Source organism: Halictus rubicundus, chromosome 3, assembly GCF_050948215.1.
Source record: "Halictus rubicundus isolate RS-2024b chromosome 3, iyHalRubi1_principal, whole genome shotgun sequence".
Lineage (NCBI taxonomy): Eukaryota > Metazoa > Arthropoda > Insecta > Hymenoptera > Halictidae > Halictus > Halictus rubicundus.
This window is the reverse complement of record NC_135151.1, coordinates 12,760,012-12,781,484: the sequence shown is the minus strand read 5'-3', so window position 1 is coordinate 12,781,484 and position 21,473 is coordinate 12,760,012. Positions and strand designations below refer to the sequence as shown.

The 21,473-nt window shown below is 44.8% G+C and overlaps 1 protein-coding gene across 8 annotated transcripts in view; it reads left to right on the top strand.

The window, feature by feature from the left end:
• Rbp6 (RNA-binding protein 6) overlaps window positions 1-21,473 on the top strand; it is a 1,054,377-nt gene that overhangs the window by 941,008 nt on the left and 91,896 nt on the right. The window lies entirely within an intron of this gene.

Sequence of the window (21,473 nt, the reverse complement as noted above, 5' to 3'; positions counted from 1 at the left end):
GTACCGTTCGCTGAAGTGTCCTTCGAGTCGGTTCCACGTATATCGGCCGGGCCGAGCCGTATAGTAACGTCTCGTGTCAGCTCCGCATAATCCCGGGATCTGGAGGTGCCACGGTTAGGAAACACGATCGAACGTGCTACCGCCACCTACCTCCTCCACCTTCGTTCCTCTCGTCCTTCCACCCAAGGCGGAAACGGTTCTGTGAACAAGGCGAAATACTGTCCGATCTCCAGCCCGAACATCTCTCCGGTTTATGTCATCTGGAATGGTCTCAGGCTTCTCACGGAGCTAGTTCCCCGAGTTCTTCCAGTTTCTTCCATTTTTTCTCCCTTCTCCACCTCCTCTCCCTTTCTCGCTCTTTTCCTCTGTCTTTACCTTTTTTCTTGAAATTCCCATGAGTTTTGTGGCCCCCTGTCACGCAGGCATTACCGGGGATACGGTTTGCACGCTGAACGAATATCGTGGGAATGAATGAATCTGATGATAAGTCGAGATTATCGAGCTTAGGACGTCCCGCGGAAATGCCAGCGATGGCGCCCCGTTATGGGATATATTATTTGCCGGATTATTTTCGACGGAACGTTTATCGTTTTTTCGGAGATACCGCGGCATAAACGCGGCCGCGAGAGTCGCGCTACACTTCCCGCTATACTCTCACGTTTCCCGATATTCCGTGTCGAACTCCGCTGAATCGGACACTGATCGAACTGGATTTTCAATTGTGGCTGAAACAACCACCCAAAGCACCCAACCAAATTTCTACACTTTTTGGAAAACAAAAATCGCAACATCTGTTAATTAAAGTCGAACCGAAATTAATCTTTCGGTATCCAACGATGGTCCACCGGTTTTCATGGGAGCATAGTACGGATCATTGGCCATTAGAGCAGTCGAATTATTCGATTGCGTTTGGGTTCGATTTTGCAATTAGTCGAAAGAAGTAATAGAAAATAGGGGCACGGTCGTTTATCGGAATCGCATTATCACTTCAAACGCGCTTAATTATAATACACTTCGAATAATGCGATTATGCGAAGCATTTAGCACGCGACACGTGCGCTGCACACCGGCAGGTGCATACGCCGCAATCGAGGGTATTCTCTGGCTGCCCGTTGCCGGAATTTTTTCGAACAGTTAAAGCGGTTTATCTTTCATATCGTTAATACGGCAGCGTGAACGCCAATGTCGAACTCCGGCGGAACGGTGGAGCTTGGCCGAGCGTTAAATCAGATTAATTTCAGATGAGAGCAGTGTTAACCTTTTGCAGTTGCTCGGTTGTTGTAAAATATACGCACAAGTGTGCGGGGCATTAGGGGACGTCAGTCAAACCAATTTTCCTCGGAAGAATATCTACTATCATTAATTAATTACACCCTCGCGCGAAATTTTTAATCGTATTTTCCCTTAAGGTGGATTCCGGTTTAACAACTCCAAAAACTGGATTTTTTCACTATTTCATGATCAGGTCTATTCAAATCCTTATGCATACAATTTTTTAAGAATTTGTTAACCCTCTGAAGGCGAGAGAATGCTCGTCGATTTGCACACCACCGATGATGAAGTCGTTACACACATGTCCATATACATAAAATTCTACAGCAAATTCTGGATATTTTGCAGCGAAAAAATTAGTACATCGTAGTTTATTAAGAATAAAATCGAACATTCACCCTACCCTACCATCTCCGGTGATGAAACCATTACACAAATGTTTATACACATAAAATTTTACAGGATATTTTGCAACGTAAAAATGAATGCATGTTCCCCGAACCTAACACTAATTATCCTAAAAGTTTCAGAAAGATCCGCATCGTAGCTTCTTAAAAATAAAATCGCGAAGTCACCCTACTCTTAGCATTTTAAATAGGACTCCCTTTTACCGCTGGAAGATTTTTAATAACACCGGCGTCCGAAATGTGCATCAACCTTTCGCAGCTGCAGCAGCAGCAGCAGCTTGCACATTTCCGTGCCGAGTGCAAGGCACAGAAGATGAAATTGAACGGAGACACCTGTCGAAATTAATACTGATAAAGATGGAAATTCCGAGGGACCGGAAGAGTGGGGGTTGGGCGAAGGAATTCTTGCGAGATGAAAGGAGGAAATAGGAAAAAAGATGGGAAAAATGGGAACACTGGCGGAGGGGGTTCGTAAATGAAAGAAGCGATTGTTGTGTGGGTTTAAGAACGTCACACCAGCGAAACGAGCATCATCGACGTCAGAACCGACGTTGCCGGCGCCGACGCCGACAAGTGGCATCAACGACGGCTTTTCCGGTCCTTTGAGCTGTTAACTTCCGCAGCTTTTAGCCATGGAAAAAATGTTAATTTCCTGACAGCTTGCCACTCGTGGCCACCTGAAACGTGTTCTCTTGAAATTTTTCCAACGTTGGGGGAATAATCCTGCATCACCCACCAATTTAACAATTTCATTCTCTCATACTTCCGCGTTTAACACTCGCCGTTTCGTTACCTTATATTTTACGAACAATTCCAATTCAATTCCGACGTTCTGAGAATCAATTTAGTCCGTCAAAACCTGGGGCTCGACGTAGATACTCGCACTCTTCAATGTAAAATCACTTTGGGATCTAGGATCTTGAGTTTGGTGATCTTCAAGCCTCAGTTTTTTTTTATCTCAAACGTAGATGGTCGGGTCTCAAAACTTGAATCTCCAGGTCTTGTAATTAATATTTCTGAATCAACAAGCCATTAAGCTTAATTCGTATTGCTTAGAATTAGAGAATCTGAAATTTCAAAACTAGATCCTCAGTTTCGTGTGCTAGTGAGTCTTCAGACTTGGATCCTAGAGTCCAAATTCCCTGATCCTCGGACAGCGCGAATAAATAAAACGCGCACACGTTCCTTTAGTCGGAAAGTTCGCACCGCTCGAGATTTGTCCGAAAAACACGGGACTCGGTGTTTCGCACGCAGAACGTTCCTCTGTGTCCCTACGCGCGTCCATGAAGTAAAACATTCTCTTCGGCGGAACAAAAATTCTGGGAGAACGTTCATTTTTAAGCGAAACAATAACTCGAGCATTAAAAGATAGCCCGGGCCGCGCCGGTCTACACAATCGCACAGTAGTGCGGCACACGTATTTTCAAACTCGATTTCCTCGAAATTGAAGGGTCGTACGAGAAATTTCATTTCGCATTTTCAATCTGTTTTTTCATGCCGAATCACGTTCCATCCGCGTGTACCGTCTATTACGAGACGTTCTATATTCCCCATGAAACAAAATTAAATTTCTTTCCGACATCGGATGCGTATTCACGTTTACAAAAAAAAAAAGAGAAGCAAAAAAAATGAAAAAACTCGCAGAGAAAAAGGAACGAACGAAAACGCGCGATTTTTTTTTTCGAAACTCTCGCGAGTCCTTCGAACGTTATCTCTTTGAGTGTGAGGATGGGATCGTACGGCTGACATTTAACGGTTGACATTTCATTGTTCGACAAATGAGCGTCGACGACGACGGATGCGCCCCGATGGGAGAAAGAAGAAGAAGAATTGGAGGGGGCGCTGCGCTGGTTTCTGCATGCGCATTTCTCTGTGTGCGTGCTCCAGATTCGCTGGTCCCGAAGGTGGCGCGACCGAATTTCAATTTTGCTGAGCATTTCAGTCACGTTTAGCTGTTCGGGGACTGTTTCCTTCGAGACCCATGAATAATTCCGGCACGCGAAGACGCGGCGCGTCGCGACGACGACGACGACAACGCAACAGCCCAGCCGCACATAGCCCGTGTAATTCGCCGGGCAAATATTTCCAAGCGGTTGATACCGTTTAATATTGGATTCTGCGAGCGACCGGCGATCATCGGCCGGCCCCGCGTGTAAAACCGGCAGGCGAGATTTTAATTTATTGTTGAGCACACGCGATTTGTCGTGGCGCAACGCGCCGTCACCCCCTGCGGAACGATCTCCGTCCGCGTGGAATTTAATAACAGCGACGAGCTTTTTCCGGGATTTCACCCCGGCTATACCAGCCGCATTCCCCGGAAATGTTTAACGATGTGCGGTTCTGGTGACTCGCTGCGCCTTCTCATTTTACTTTCGTTCAAGATCGTTTTACCTTCAGCGGTCGCGCCCCGTCTGCAGCACGATAAAACGCGATCTTCAAACATTTTTTTCCCCAGTGCGGTGAGCCTTTGAAAACAAAGATTTTACTGGATTAGAAAGTTCATATTTTCAAAGATACTTTATAATTGTTTTGTTAAAAAATATGTATTAGTTTCGAAATTTCGGGTGATTTACCGGAGGTCCTTTCATGGAAACGGTTGCCATTGCTCCTGAGTTCGTTTTTGGATCTCAATTAATGTTTTGGTTCATCCGAAATGGAAAATTCTATTAGATTTATATGAAATACTGCGGTATATAGTACCTGAACGAAAGAATTACTTTTTGGTTGCATATTTTTATTTTACTTACTAAACACGAGCAATTTTGTTGTTCTTTTCTGGTATAAACCGCAAATTTTCGAATTTTCAAGTTTAGATGACCCTGTGTCCAGCAACAATGTCCACCAAAAATCGATTCCCCTGTAGGTCAACTATAATTTGTAACTGATGACCATTTTCAAATAAAAATACTATGATGCACTGTACAAAGTGAACTTTTTTAAGCACTGTAAACAATCGCTTAAAGGGAGTAATAAATTTTCGCACTAATGGTCCGACCAGGAGAATAGAACGGTTTTGTTCAGACAAGTACTTCGACCGCGACCGAAGATGTTTGTCAAGTAGTATAGACAGCGAACAATCAAACAAGGAGAACAGGTAGAACCAAAGGTCAGACAAGTAGTATAGACACAGCCAATGGTCGGGCAAGTACTATTGGTACAGCCAGTGGTCAGACAAATTGGTCAGACGAATAGATATGTTTTGTAGAATTTAATGATGCTAAATTAATTAATCACGACAAAGATTAATTAAGACATTTAGTAACGTGGGAATTATTTTTAATTATAATTTAGTAATTTGTATTGGTGCGTCAGAGATAGCGAATAAAACTCAATAGATCCAATGCAAGAGTAAAATAAACGTGGATAAAAACCACGAGCGCATCTTTAGTGCAACTATTTCCGAGAAATCTAAAAGGGTTAAGAAAACATTAGAAACATTAGAACCTAAAAGCTTGCTCTTTACCGTAGGGAACAAATCTTACATCCCCCTACGACCATACTTCACGAAGTGCATCTACGGGAAGTAAAAATTCTCGGTCGAGAGACGACTATATCTACGCGGGAAATAATGTTGACCATAAAATTCTACCGCTCGAATCGTACCGGGGGAGGGGGGAGCGAGTAACGAGGCTGCTCTCGATCTTCGATCGGTTTTTTGCGTGGGCTTAATCTCGGCATAAATTTCCGTAGTCTGCGTGGAAAACGGTCGAAGTTTTGCCTCGCGCCGGATGGACGCGTATTAGTATCGATTGATTTAGCGTGGCCCGTAAGGCAGGAAACGCTTCGGGGAAGAGATGCTTTCAATTAACCCTCGGCGCTTGCTCGGTGACGAACGAACTGGAATTCCACCCGTTTCTTGCCCCTCCTTGACAAATGGCCCTCCACCGATCAACCCCTTGGGACCGGGGGTGGGTTCGCGCGGATGTGGGGTTGCGGAATTGCGTTCGAGACGCGCGTAATATCGTCTGCGTGGCTCCTGCTACGCAGACGCGGTTTTTCCGCGTTTGAAAATCCCGTCGGAGGTATTTCAACGCAGGCAGACAGGGACAGAAAGAGAGAGAGAGAGAGAGAGAGAGAGAGAGAGAGAGAGAGAGAGAGAGAAATGGAGAAAGAGAGAGCGGAGCAGCCCCATGACGCGACAGCCCCGTCCGCGAATTGGTATTCGCGCCTGTGCCTCGGCGAGTATTCGCTAATTAGCGACATTCATTCGTCACCGCCGACAAACGGAGTGATTACGTCGTCTGCTGGAATCAGCGCGATTGGGCGAACGCGAACACGAGCTGTCCGTTCTTCTTTCTTTCTCTCTCTCTCTCTTTGTCTCTCTCTCCCTTCCGTGGAAAAATTGGTCGGCTACTACACTGTTAACCCTTCTAATTAATTTCCTCGTTTTGTCCCGGGAATTCTGATCCTGCCGGACGGGAATTCTCCGGCGCTGAATCGTGTCCGCGTGAAACGAACAGAAAAGATAATCGCGGAACGACGTTACTCCCTTTGATGTCTCCGCGGGTTCTATTTTTGTTGAACATTTTGTCGATCGATCCTGGCGAGGTTGTTTAATTGCTGATTGTGTTTGTCAACTTTGTGTATGGCGATTTGTTTAGAGGGTAGTTTTTGAAAAGAGGGGTGGGTGCTTGGGTAATACGAGGGAAATAATAAGACTCAGCGAAACGGAAGAATAATCATTTCTTAAATCCTCCCCAGGGTGAAAGGATAAGGCAATTAACCTACATTCTTCTTCCGTAGCCCACGGCTACGTCACATCTTGGAGTGGCTACTTGCTCGCCCTTCTATTTTTCTTCTAATCTCTGCTTACGGCTCTAATGGCAGCACATTTTCTCAGATTCTTCTCGCTGTCTATTTTATTTCCCCCCTTTATCACCTGGCGTCTGCTGAATTCTCTTCCTGCAGACTGAATTTCTCCGATCTTTGGAACTATTAACACGTTGACCGCCACCTCGGCCATATACGGGTGACACGGTTTAGAAATTATTTGTTACTGTAAAATATTGCAGAATATTCATTTTCATTAGGACTGGAGGATGCGGGAGGATTATAAATTGTATCTTCCCAGTGTTGGTTCGAGTAAATAAATGACTTTGATTTTTTCTGGGGTTGTAATTTGGCGGTCAGCGTGTCAATCAAGGAGGTACGTCATTTTCCCTTAACACTATTTGAATTGTACAGCTGTGTCTTTTTATTTAGTCCAGTTCTCGTTTTGTTAGAGTTTGTCTTACATATTAGAAAAGTGTAAGAAAACCATTGCTAACAAACAGAATATGAACTACTATCTAAAATTTTGGAATGACTCTTTTCAAAATTCTTTTCATTTATATTATTGCTTCGCTCAGATTTCAACTGTTACACAGACTTCAGTGGAGACATATATCGTTTTAACGTCTCCCACTTATAGTTTACGGGCATTTACGAATACCGTGGGTTTTCCTGTGACCAATGCCCGCCGCTGGCTGACAAACAGGAAACAATGAAAGGTCCTGCGTCCGTGGCCATACATGTTCTGTCTTTACTGGCACTTGTATTCATTTCTTCCTTTTACGAGCGATAAAACCAGCCGGTGTGTTACATCAACGGACTACAAACTCCGGCGCAGGGAACCGAGCATTATACTATCTAAGGTCAAGTTCTGAAACGTTCAGTCCCTTCTTTTCATGACCACGTTTGGAATTTACATATCAGTTATCTCCCTTACGTCGCAGGATATAGTTCAATGCTAGCTCTGCTATTTTTTGAGAAAAGACTTGATTCAATCGTCAAACTACCGAAGTGAATTCTCAATATATGTCAACAACACGGGTCTTTCGAGCGTCGTGTATTATGTTTACACTGCACGGCGTACGAGGCCCCTCACGGAGTACACCCCGCGGTAGTGAGGATAATTCCGCGACGTTTATCATCCAGGCCTTGGCGACATATACAGAGAAATCACTTTATTGGATTAAAATTAAAGGATAATTTGTATATCACTCGCGGATACGTAACACACTTCTGTAAATATTTTTTTCTATCGAACGAATCTAATTCAATTAAATATTTCAATGTCAGAGGTACGTAACGAGGCATCGTGTTACTTCAACGTTCCTTTCGGGAAGGACAAAAATTCAAAAATTTTTCTCTTAAATATCAGTCAGCGAAGGAGAAGTTAAGTGACATTTGAACTGGAGTTCTCGAATACGCAAAAGTTTCCACGGAATATCAAGAGCGACGAAATTGTGAAAAATATGAAAAAGGTTCGATGATCGAGATTTTTCCTTCTGCAGCTCTTTTTTTCGCTCGCATTACGTTTCAATCGAACGCAATAGACAGCGTATAGCATCATCCGCGGCCGATTGCCGGATGAGATTTATCCCATCATCGACTAGGTATTTGATAATTTCCCTCAGGTACGTTGGGAGCTCATCGGTGGGTATTATCGTGCTTAAAGGATCGTATCACCCATAGGGGTTGTTACCATCTTCGTCCTATCTCCCTCCCGAGTATATCACCGGAGACGTTAACGACCATCCTTAACGTCTCCTTAAGCCACGTTTTTAATCTGCACTCGTTCTCCCTGCTAATAGCGTTACAAGCCATAGGCCGGGCCCAATTACATAAACGGCCGTTTCGTAAAAATGTGATCGCGTCCTCGCTGAAACTTTGCATTAATTACTGCAACAGGTGTTGTTGCCATTCGCGAACGTTACTCGCATTACTGCTGGGAATAAGTATTATACGATCGATCATTCCATTGGTCATTTTCCAGCTTCTTTCGCGCTACGAATTAGTTCACAATTTCAGCGATTAAAACTTCTCAGTCGTTCGAAATTATTCTGCGGATTTCTACGCAAAATAAAAATTGTTAAATGTAAACGTATTTTCCTTTTTGATCGTCCTAAAAAGTCGAAAATAATGTAAAAACATGCTTAAATTCTTTCACAACCTTCTCACTTTTGTATTCGAGCATTTTCCTCAAAAGGGTTAATTACCCAGAGTTGATCTGTCTATATAGCGTGAACAATTACACCATGCTGCACAAGTGGATACGTCCCGAATTGTCGAAGACTGTGTTACAACGCTACAACCATCAGCGCCATAGCAATAACTGGGAGTCTCTCGCGTTTCTTCCGCGAACGCGTATCGATCGGTTACGCGACGTTAATTTGCGGAAGACTGCTATAGTTATTAATGCAGTTAATCGTCGGAGCGGGTACGCAATCAGCTTACGCAAGCACGCGTGTGTTGTCTTTCCGAACGTGGCTTGGCTTCCTTAATCGTGCGGCGCCGGTCGGACGCACAATGCGTAATAAGTACTATGGCGATAGGGAGCATCGATGGTACGGGGTGACGGGTGTATGGGGGTTTGGTCGAGTATGGAGTATGGGGGTGTAGGGGCAGGACAGCAGAGCAAAGCAGAGCAGAGCATAGCAGAGCAGCAGCAGCAACAGCAACAGCAGCAAAGCGAGGAGCAGGAGGACACGGGGGATGGCATTGATTCGGCGGGCAATTAAGCTCGGATTACACTGGATAGGCCGTACTATATGCCCGGGGCTAAATGGATACACATAGCTGAGATTACTGCGGCCACTATGGCCTAATGTAATGCCGCCCTACGGGCTGTGTTACAACGATGCTGGTAGGAAGATGCTTACAAGTGAGGTCGCCGTGGAAAGAGAATTCTGCTCTGCTTTGCTCTGCTCTACTCGCATGCCCCTATATGCAAGAAAGGACCTGCACGATGGAAAAGGGACACCGGCATACTGAATCTCGGAACAACAGACATCCTCTCTCTGTCTCCTCCTTTCACTTTATTATTCTCTTCCTTCCTCTCATCGACGAGCCGGATCTACTTCACTTCCCTGAGTGCAGAAAGGTGAGACAAGACGGGGTGGTTAAGAAGAAATATAACAAGAGAATGAAATAGATTCTCTAGATAATATTGAACGAGCGCAAAACTCGCAAATGTCATCGTTATAAACTTCAACGAGTACTGTGAAGTGAGGGTTTGTTTCATTACATTCCTACAGTACTGTAAGAGTAGTATATTTTAATAACTGTCTTTTATTCAAGGGATGACAAGGCGACGATAATAGTACAGAGACACAATTACCCAAATACTCCGCACGTCGAATAAACATAAAATCCCAGACCGTAATCCATGTTCGCGCTTCGTGTTCGTGAACCGTTTGTCGCAACCGTAAGCGTATCGGATCGTATCGCAACGTATCGTATTGTATCGTAGCGTTAGACTTCGCCGTATGACCGCGAATCCCCATCCCGATGTTTCTCGGTTTTTCCGGTTTTATTTCATGCGTTGAGGTAAACCGCCTAACGCCCGCCACTCGTTCTCGCGGCCGCTAACGTTTGTTTTTAATATGCCGCGGTCACAACACCGTCGGCGCTCACGCATACACGCACACGCTAGGTTGCACGGGTCTATCGGGCGCAAGAGAGTTCAAGAAGCTCGTTCGGGTGTTTTTATGCGTGTTTGGCTTGTTCGCGAATTCTCTGTACGTGCGTAGATGGAAAAGATCAGTAAACTCGACTTTTCTCACATCTGTCACTCCTGCTTGGTTATTTAAAACCGTGCTAGGTAGTTATTAAAGGGCGAGGGTGGTTTGATGAGCGGTAGAATAACTGGCATATTGGTAACAATAGATTGTATTTTAATTAAAACGACTGTGCAACGATGTAGCTTATGTGAGGACTGGCTGAAGGCTTCTAAGGGATGTGAAATTTGTGGTGGAGGTGGTAAAGAAAATTGGGGGTGAGCTGTAGAAATGACGCTGTCTTAAATTGTTAATGTTGCGGCGCCGGAAAGTCGCAGAAAAACTCGGTCGAGTCCCGTCGCTTCGGGCTGAAGAGCCTTCGACTCTTAGACCAATTTATTTATTTATTTTCTATTTTTTATTAGCATTACGCATTACGTTGCGTCTCAACACTCTCCTTTTCGCGCCTGCCTCCTACGATACCTATGCACATCAATGAAAAGTATGATGCTCCGTCTCTTAGACAGTTAATAAAATGGTTGTGAACAATATTTTTATCCAAAAATATGTTAATTACCATTAAATAATATTTAAATTATTAGGGTTTGGTTGCATTACGATGCCACACTTGGTTCCCGAGGTATCGTCAATTAAAGACGAAGCTAATTTTTTAATATTTGATTATCTCGCTCTCTCTTTTACACGCTAGATCTTTCTCGCTCTAGCACTCATTTCTGACCTACCCCGTGGGCCGGAAATTGAGGCAGGTCAGTTTTTACAAGTTTTACTATTTGATCACTCATATCTCGAGAACGGATCGAGATGGGACAAAATACATTGGAAAGTGCGTCGACTGCGTATCTGTATGTAAAATAAAAATCTCCCGATTAACACTAGAACTACCGAGCCCTAAACGTGACTTAGACTTATCCCTTTATAATAACAGCAAGATTAAAATTTGCTCAGGTTTCGTACGATTTTTATGGTAACGTGTACTCCAAAGAAGAGATATATTAAACAAATATTCGTGAAAACGTTTTCATAGTTTCAGTAATCGCGAAAGAAGAAATCATCCACCAGTCATTTTGACCAGTGTAGTTCTAGTGTTAATGGCATCAGGGCATATTCATATGCTTCTTTCTCAAAAGATTTTAGTAACTAGAGAACAATACAACAGTTTATGTACACCTATCTATTCCCTGGGTCTCACCTTCGAAAACGAGAAATCCCGGTAAGCTCGGGAATTATGCGACCGGTTTATTGCGTGCACCAATCATAATCCCCGTCCCCTCCTCGGGGGCCGGGAGCGATCCTGGTTTTAATCGTTTTCGATGGGACGAAAAACAGGATCCGGGCGTCGGTTACAGGTCGCTGATTTACGACGGCCCCGCTGTAATCTAGCAGCAACGGCGGCCGCGTAGTTACAACGGGTCGAGTAATTAATAATCGACGGTGCTTAGGCGCACGCTTTTATTCGATACTCCCTATAATTCTTTAATATGTACGGCCGTTTTATCGGCGAACAGAAATTACCTGGCGTTGCTGCTCGCGCAAACCGGCGTGCGGGAGGGTGCGCCGGAAAAAATGATCAACGTTCTACAAGGGTGTATTTGCGCGGCGACCAATTGATAACGTAAATTACGTGAATTATGGAGCGGGGTATTAGTTTCGGACCGCCTGTGATCGGGAATAATAACGACGGTGCGCATCCCCCAGCCACGATATTTCCACGGTTTAATGCAGCGAGAATTGGACGCGTGATCATGGCTGCCGCGGGATCATAAAGATAACGCTGGATGATCGCAGAACAACGTTGGAGTGATCGTAAAGGGTGATTATTGGCAAGCTTGAGACAATCGATTTTGATTCATCGTATGTATTTAATGAACTTAATATTACTGGCACATTATTTACAACCTGTTCAAGTTAGTAACCTTCGGACTTCTGCGAGTTCCAGGCCTAAGCCGGAATCTTCTTTTGATATAAGGTGACAGTTCGGGACCGGCTTTCGTCGTATTTCGGATGAAGAAGAAGAAGAGGGGATAGCGATTTTCTTATTTCGAAATAAAAAGCACCGTCTTATATCGGAATAAAATTGTACGAGTAACTCCCCGGCATAGCATATGGAGGGTTAAAAGGAGAAATCAATTTTTATGTAACTCGCATTTCGCACAATTAACGCAGACAAAATTTAATTTTGCGTAAAAATTCATTGTCTAGTACCCAACCATTTTCATAGATTTTTAGTTTCACTACTAAAATTGATGAAAATATCAAATTTCTATGTAATTAATACACGAAGAAAGAGAAAGAAACAGAGAAAGAGAGCAATGAGTACTGTCCCGATTAGATCGAAGGCCGTATTGTAATCATCCGCTATCGGTTCTGGTTTCATTGTGCACGCGTGGAAGGATGTCGGTATGACTAGCAGCAGTCACGACGATAACACGAGAAAAATGAGGATGAACTGGCAGACAAGACGGAAAGGAAACAGGAAGGAGCAAAACGGGTAGCAGGGGTTGGTTCCGGGGGCAAGAAGGGTGGGCAAATTCGCAGCATCGGTCGACATTCGAAGGCTCTGGGAAACGACGATGTAGGGCATAAACCACTATCACGGACTATAACCATCTACGCCATAAACCTCAACCTCGGCACCGTAACGAGAATAATGCGTGCCGCTAGAGTATCCGCCTCTATTACGTTCAGAAATCCCCCTCGGGGTTCGACTCGCTTCCTGAAGCGCTCTCTCACGCGCGTCGTGTTTCTTTTCTTGTCCGCTAGCGTTCATTACGGCCTTTCGATTCCTTTTTCGAACGGCGGAGAAACTGTTTCACTTCGGATCGAGTGTTGGGAGAACAGGGAATCAACGGAATTCGCGACTGGAGAAAATTGCCGAAGGAATATCATTGGTACGAAATAGACGAAATTTGGAGACGTAGTGGAGAGAAGTAGTGTTACCAGGGGTGATATTATTGAAATGTGTCTGCAATTTTATGTGTTGAAAAAATTATGAATTTCTGAGGAGTGCACTTTAACGACTAGACTGCTTGAAACACGCGTAACTTTTGAACCAGTGAATTCCTCGCCTTAAAACTTCGATTTTTGGCATTTTCTCGTCAAAATGTACAGGATTATAAAGTAAAAAGTTAAAAATTTTTGGGTTGCCAAGGTGAAGTTTAGCCTTAATTTTGATGTTTTATTTAAAAAATCGTAGTATAAATTCATGGAAGAATATACTAGAAATAAATATTCGAAACTCGTCCGCAACCAGTTAACGAATCCACGCGTTCTCAAGTGCAGGTTGTTTTAACGAGTATCACACACTGTATTATCGTTTGCCAGCCAGTCCACTTATTTCAATACCCATCGGCCCGGCCAGTTAAACCGAAAAGTATCGTCGCTTTCTTCGTGATTGGCAAAACAGTGGAGCCGAGAGCAGGCGCAACTTTCAAGATCCCCCATCGCATTTCCGTCGGGAGACTAGAGAAGATCTCGACCCTGGTGAAGAAAAACGAAAGAAAGAAATCCTCGCTACCGCCGACCGATAATTGAACCCACTGTTCGGCTTTCATCCCCCGTCCCCTTTCACTTTCCAACTCCTTTTCACCGGTCCGATCCTCTTCCTCTTTCCTCGGCTTCTTTCCCTCTTACCCTGTACTTCCATGTTCGTACTGTAATCGAGTTATATGGCAGTACGTTCGATTCGCGATTCGCCTCGTGAAAACCAGGAAGTTTTTCACTGCACGAGACTCTCCGGATAATGCTCGGGCGATAAAGGGCCGCTCGATGGTAAAGGGGGGATGTGGAAACGAACGGCGGTGGTGGGAGGGGAGGAGCGAAGGGGACGGAAGAAAGTACGAGGGCAATCTCGTGATGCTGCAAGAAAATACGCATACCACGGATAGCCCCGCTGATAAATCCGATGAACCGAAGTGAAACGATCAATCACACCGCGACGTCCTGCGTTTCCGAGACCTACGCCCCCCACCCTCCCGCTCCTACGCGTTAACGTCTTCCTTGTTGTTTTTCTTCCGGGACAGAGTGGATCAAAATGTAAAAACACGCCGTGTTTGTCGCACGCACCCAGAGTCTCTATCGTGATCGGCCAGGGAATTTATTGCGCTGCAGATATTTTGCAGAATTGTCTTGGAAAATTGGACCTGAGCTCCGATTCTCGAACACTCGCCGATTTCAGATGTCTGTTATTTGGCCCCTTGCACTGCGACTTGTTTTATGGTTACAGAGGTTAGGACTCCTTTGTCACTCATAATTTTAGAGGCCTCGGTATTCAGCTCCTGGCGATGAACTTCAATCGGTGTGCGATTGGCTGAAATAAGAAGACGTAGATTAGACGTGGATAAAACACCGTTAAAAATATGTTTCAAGGTATTCATGGATAATTGTCTGAATGGAATCAAAGATTTCTATCTATACAATCTTCAAAACCATCCGCCTTCCCAGTGTTAAATAGTAGAAATTATCCGAGATGTTAAACGCGATAAGCTTTTTCCAGGGACTCACCGCGCAGTCGCAAACCGCGCGTTCAACGAAAAAATCGCCGTGCATTAAAGATGCAATAAATTCCGTCCACGTATACCGGAGCGGATCGCTTATTTTATCGCGAGCGTTAAAACGCGGCGCAGCTTCGTTTGCATTTTCCGATTCATAAATCGCCGGGACCTCAATAAAACAACGCGTTCGACCAGGTTTTCCCGGATAGATCGCCTTCAGATCGGGCCGATCCGTTTTCTTACGAGGAAATCGACGGGCGCGGCGATGCCCCGCGAACTTTTCCGCCTCCGGATCGGATCTCCATAAAAGAACTGAATAGCGACGAAAATCAGCGGAGTATCTTTCCGTCAGATTTGTAAGGTCGTAAAGCCGCCCTTCCATGCGATCGTCCTGACCCTTTATCGCCACGGACCTTTTCCTTACCCTTTTTCTTCGCCCTGTTTTCCCCCAGGCCAAGTGTCGCGCGAGCTCTCACCCCCGCATTCCTATCGAGAACCGTAGCAAAGTTTTATTATGAAACAATAAAATATGTGAGAATCCGAGTTTACCCGGGGCTCCCTGCACCGTACCGGCACGCTTTGATTTACAGCCGAAGTTTTATCGTATCGAGACAGAGAAAGAGTGGCCCCGGGTCTTACGCGGTAATATCGCTGCTTGCATTTTATATTAAAAAGTTTCGTCGGGACTCGCCGCGAAAAAACCGCCACCGTTGGAAAGATGGCGTTCGGCCGCGATTTTTGAGAGGCCATTGAATCGCTTTGCATCCTAATGGGCCCGCGAGATCAACTTTCGATCGAGTTTTAGAGATGTGTTGGCTTCGTGGTGATTAAATGGATCGCGGTCTCTGATATGGGCGTTTCAATGATTTTATTCTGGTTGCTGCAAATTGTTGAACTTGGATCAACTGGTGCACTCGTGAGTTGACTGTGAATTTCTATGCAATGTCGGAATCGTTGGAGTAACTGCAAGAAACAGGGGTTGCATAAAGATTTGTTTCATAGTCAAAGGAGTTCAATAAAATAAAATGCAATTCTTACATTGCTCTGGTCTCTTCACTGTTTTACATTTCATATTATACTTTGATTTGCACTTATATTTCATACGTTCCTGTTACAAAGTGCATAAAATCTGCAGTCCATTTATACGCTTTGTCACTAAGCGCCATTAAATCTTGTCATTTATCCCATGTGATGCTCTGACTATAGATCAATTTCTGAGAATTTTGTAAAAGAACTGTATTAGGTATTATAATTTCTAACTTGGTACGCTTATTTATTAACATTAGAAGATTGTACTGAATTTTCTTTCTAAGCAGTAATAATAATTTTCTTCAAAGAGACAGACAAGAGGTTGGAAATGTAGGGGTTGTAAATTCTTTTTAGGAAATTCTTGGCCAATAACCTCGCACCTCCCGAGCCCCAAAAGCACGCACCGAAAACGTCGGGATACAAAAGCGAAATAGACGTCACGTTCGATCGGTCCACCCTTATTTTTAATCGGCACGGACCAACCCCCATGACAACCTCCCACGCGTGCAAGCCGTTCTCCAATTTAATCGCACTTAAATCTCAATCGTGATTTTTGCGGCCGACCGAAATTAACAACCGAGCAATTCTGATGTCATTAAAAATTCAAGAATACTAAAGCCGGTCCCTCGGCGACCGTCGACTCTTCTTCCGTTCGTTACCGCGTTGTCACAGTTAAATCTCTTTGAAAGCGGGCCACGGAGACAGTTAAAACTAAAAAAAGAGTTTCCCTATATTTCTGTCGTCGTTCAATTTATTCCAACCTTAAACGTTTGCTATTTATGGAAAATTGGCTGACGTGTCTATGTACGATCAGACATTTCCTCTTCTACGGATAGTACAGTAATGAAATTGTTCGAGTCACAGTAACTTCACCTTGGCAACACAGAAATTTTTTACTTTTTAGTATATAATAGTGTACGTCTTGACGAGAAAATGCCAAAAATCGAAGTTCTAAGGCGAGGAATTCACTGGTTCAAAAGTTATGCGTGTTTGATAGATGGCAAGTAGAGCACGGGTCACCGGTGGCCCAGAGCATTCCAGATGTAAAAGGGACACCGCGCTCGCTAGAACGCTGGAAACTTTTCGATTCTTCTCGGTTCGCGGAGTCTTTTGGCACGGCCGAAGTAGGACTGGACGGATTATCAATGCTAATCAAGCCGTTAATGGGAGTTTTATCCTGTCGGTGGGACCAGGGGGGGGGAGCAGCGAGATGGGAAAGAAGAAGTTTCCCTGAAGTTTAGCCCAGTTCCGGGTCCGGTATCGTTTCATTATTTTCTATACACCGAGCCGTCGAACTTCCAGTTTCATCGTGGCTTTTGCGGAGCCGATAATAGTCGATAATGGGAGTCGGGGCCGATTAATTATTTCGAACGGGCCGGCCGCTAAGTAAACGGGGAAAGAGATTGTGTACAAACTGTTCGCGACGATCGTGGAATTATTCACGAATTTAATCCGCGGGAATAAAGTTGCCGGGTTGCTCGTAAATAAATGAACGAGCAATCAACGTACTCGGACCTCCTAAATTGGCTATCGCCAGGCACGATTCGAAGTTCGTCGCCGTTAATTCCTAATTAAACGTTTCTATTCGATCGAATTTCATCGAGATTACGTCGACGGAGCCGAGAGAGAGAGAGAGGAGGGGGGTTGGAGGAGTCAAGGTCCGTGACCTCCGGACACGGGTCCTGATAAATAGATTTTTGTTTGCCGCGAGTGCAGCGAGATGTATTCTCTCGTGCACCGCCGCGACGCGACGCGACGCGACGCAGCACCGGAAAACGGCGAGAACATGCAACGGATTTAATTAATCACGGTTAATTAGATGTAAGCTCCTTGGCCTGACTCCGCTCCTTTTTGCCCGTGCAGTTGACAGACTTCATCAGAGATACGCGGGAACTGCAAACTGCACTTTACCACGTTTTGCAATTCGCTTAGCATGCAGCTCTCTCCACGGTTCGCATCAGACCGGGCTCGACTCCGTCCTAGCACGCTTACGCGCGCCATCTTCCACCGCCTAACCCCCTACAACTCCCTTCCTCCTCTCCCTCCCCTCTCAAGTTCTCTCTCTCTCTCTCTCTCTCTCTCCCTCTCTCTGAGTTTCTTCTTACCCTTGCCTCGCGTGCAAAGCAGATTAAACGAACGAACCAAATTGAGGTACTTAAGTCGTCGGGGGTGGATAGACCGAGAGCGAGAGACGACTGGGCTCGAGGGAGATAGCCGAAGATTAGGCGAAACTGTGCTTTTAAGTTGGGCTGCTTTATGAATGCATTCATCTGACGCCGAAACTTCAATGTTTCATCGCCCGACGATCAAACGGGGCCAGAGAAAGAACTTAGGAATCACTAAGCCCACGCAACCCACCGGAAAGTTCTCGCTTTTCCGAGCTACTTCCGAAACGCAAACTCCTCGCCCAGGCAAAAGTGATTCCGCCCAAGCTCCGACGAAATCCCCTTCAACTCACAATGGCCCAGTCGATAGGGGAGACGCTGTCGCTTTTTCTATCGTCCCTTTGTCTTCGTTTAGTGTCGTTAGCCTATCCTCTATCGCTATTATCGTTCGGAATGTACTGGCTGGAATAGACTCAGGTAATTTGGATTTTGCATAAAGATGCACGCGCCAACCAGCAGAAGTCAGCCCATCAAAGAACAAATGCAATTTATATCGACCTACAACATGTTCTGACTAAAAACGCATTATTTCACTACCATCCTACCATGTGTCCCAAACACCGAACATTTCTAAATCGCTCAATTTTGCAACAAGTCATCGCTAGACGAGTCGTCGCTAGATTCTTATGCAAAATAAAAATTGTCTGTATTACTTTGCAAGCTACGAAAAAATATACGTACATTCATTTCGTCTCTTAATAATTGTAACAAACTGAAAGTACTACAACGGTACAGTTAAGTTTTTAAAATGTTTTTACGTTTTCGCGTTCAATCCGCTCATTTTTAATATAAATCCACAAAATTCGCAGTCTGCTTGTCGCAACATCGAATTCCACTGTCGCGCTAGCACCGGTCACCGAAATCTCCCAGCCCACGTCCATCATCCGCAAATCTCGGGTCACCTAATCGCGCGAACAATGCCATCGACTCTCAGGGATCTTTCTGCTACTCAGTTTTCCGGGCGGCAGGCTGCCCGATGAGCCGTTCACCGAGGAACGATTAATTATAACTTTCGACCGGCCGTCAAGCAAGTCTGAGCGGAACCGTCAACCATATGACGAGTTCGCCGATCGAGGAACCATAAGATTGCGCCTCGATCGGACAACTATCTTCAGGCTCCCCCATTGTCTTAGCTGAATTCTACGTCGCATTGTGCGGTCAGGTGCGCGCCATCTGCTCAAGATAAATCTCTCTTTCGTTTCCTGCGCTCTCCGTAATTCTCTTGGCTCTGCTTGAAGCATATTTTCTCGTTGAAAATCATGCTCGACGTGGGCAAGGATGAGCGTCAGTCCACGGCCATTACCGTCGAGAACGCGGCCATAAGATATAATTGAACGGAATCCCTCTCTATTAGGAGCGGCCATCTCGGAGAGCCACTCTCTCGCAGTTTTCGGCCCTCGTTTCGAGGATCGAGGGGATCCGGGACACCCAGTGATCCTCTCTCCTTCTCTATTGTACAGGCTGTCCCAAAAATGTTGTAGGGGAGAGGGGACATGAAAGGAGCATTGTAAATATCTTGAAGATAGGAAGATTAGTGAGGGAGATCACTTTTTGTTTTGTAGCGACATTAGTGCATATAAATTGACATCTAATTGGAAAATCACTTCCGTCAAGCATAGCAGTAATACGCTAATGTCCACGAAAATGTGAATCAACGATATCGTGATTTAATTCATAAATTACGATAAATTCAGTATTAACACGTTGACTGTCATGTCACCCATATGTGGGTGACGGAATTATTTGTCCAGGTTTCAAAATGAATTTTTGCGTTAATATATTCATTGTACCAAATTTAATTAGGATCTGTAAAATGCAAGAGAGATGGGGAACTACTCAATATGATACATTTAATTTTTTTCAATTTTTATTTCATTAAATAACTTACTTTGATTTTATGGATTTTTTGAGGTTTCTAGTTGGGTAGTCAAAGTGTTAATTGAAGAAATTGTGCTAATATTATTCTCTTTTATTACATTATCCCATATATAAATATCAATGCCCCTTTTCGTACAACCAATTTATGAACACTAAAAAAAGAATGAAATATAAATGTAAAAGCAGGTTAATGGTGTCACGTGCATTTATTGTCAGATGGTTGACCTTTCCAATCGTACCAAGTAGAAATAGAAACACACCTCCTCCCTTGCTTCCTGGAAAGGGGTGATTCCTGAGGTCATTTGAAATAACTTTGTCCTTTGCGAAAATGTTCTCCGCGGCTCCGTTAAGGAGTTGTTAACGAAAAACACGGGCCAATCGGATTTCGGCACGGCGATAAGTCCCGCTGTGCGTGGCGTTGGCATTGGCCGAGCCGGAACACGGCCGCTGTAGACGCACTCTGATTGGTCCGTGTTTGTCGATAATAACTCCTCAACAAAGCCGCGGAGAGCATTTTCGCAAAGGAAAAAGTTGTTCGAAATAACCTGAGGAATCGGCCCACTCAAGCACGTACATTTTTGGGACACCATGTATTCCCCCGAAAACTCTGTGCTCCGAGAACGAACCTGCACTGGTTTTTCCGGAGCGTTTTCTTCGGAGCTCGCACGACGTTTCGAAGCGATAGCCGTGTATCGTATTTGTCAGAGCGGCGCGGAACGGTAGTGGCTGCGGGGGTGGCAGCCTGGCATTTCGTATGTAAGCCGTACCGCACATCCCGTTTCCACCCCCGAAATTGTAGCGATTTATTATCGTCCCGGCCGAAAAGTGGCCTCTCTCCTCTCCAACGGAACGGAACCGCGGTCGAACGCGGCTCTTGCTGATGGATCTCGCCGATTTTTTCTCTTGGCCTCCTCTCTCTCTCTCTCTTTATTTCCTTCTCTTGTGGCCCCGTACTTTCTCTCGTTACTCTTTTTTCTCCGGTTTCTCCTAGCCTTTTATTTCCTTCCCGTTCCTCTCTTGGACCCTTTTTATTATCGCGGGAATCGTTATGACGCGAAACGCCGCGCGTTCTGTGATTCACCGACGGAAGATAGCGCGACGGAGAGTGCTCTCGAAAGGAGAGGCGGCGGCTGCACGGTAAATACAGCCACTGCTGGTAATTCGGCTACCTCCCGGGAAATTCCCGTTAAAAAATGAGAGGGATACGCCGCCGGAGCGCTGACGATGTTGGCGTTATGTCGGACATTAGGTATGGAAATGCGATAAACAGAGCCGGCCACCCACGCGAATTATGGTTCTTGCCTCCGCGCGAATTTTATCCATCTCTGCGCGACGCTGCTCTGCCACCGACGTCGAAATCGTATCGCGAATGGGGAACGGCGGAATTGCTCGCTATTGGCTCTAAAAATTTGCCAGCTACGCTATTTCCGCCGCGAGCTGCGAAATCCTGCAACAATGGTCCATGTGATTTTTGTTCGTCTAGCTGCAACGTTATTATCGGAGAATTTTCAATTATCGTGACTGTTATTCAGAAAATTTTTATCCACGTATGGGATTCATATGTCTTCGAAATAAAAACAAATATGTTTTTTAATGACGTCCGTACGCTTCTTTTATCGTATTGGATTTTTTCGTTGATAAATGAAATCTCTTCCTCAACCCGGCTTCCGTATAATATTTCGCGAAAATTGAGATTTGTATCAATTGAACCGTTTCATGAAAAAGTGGTAT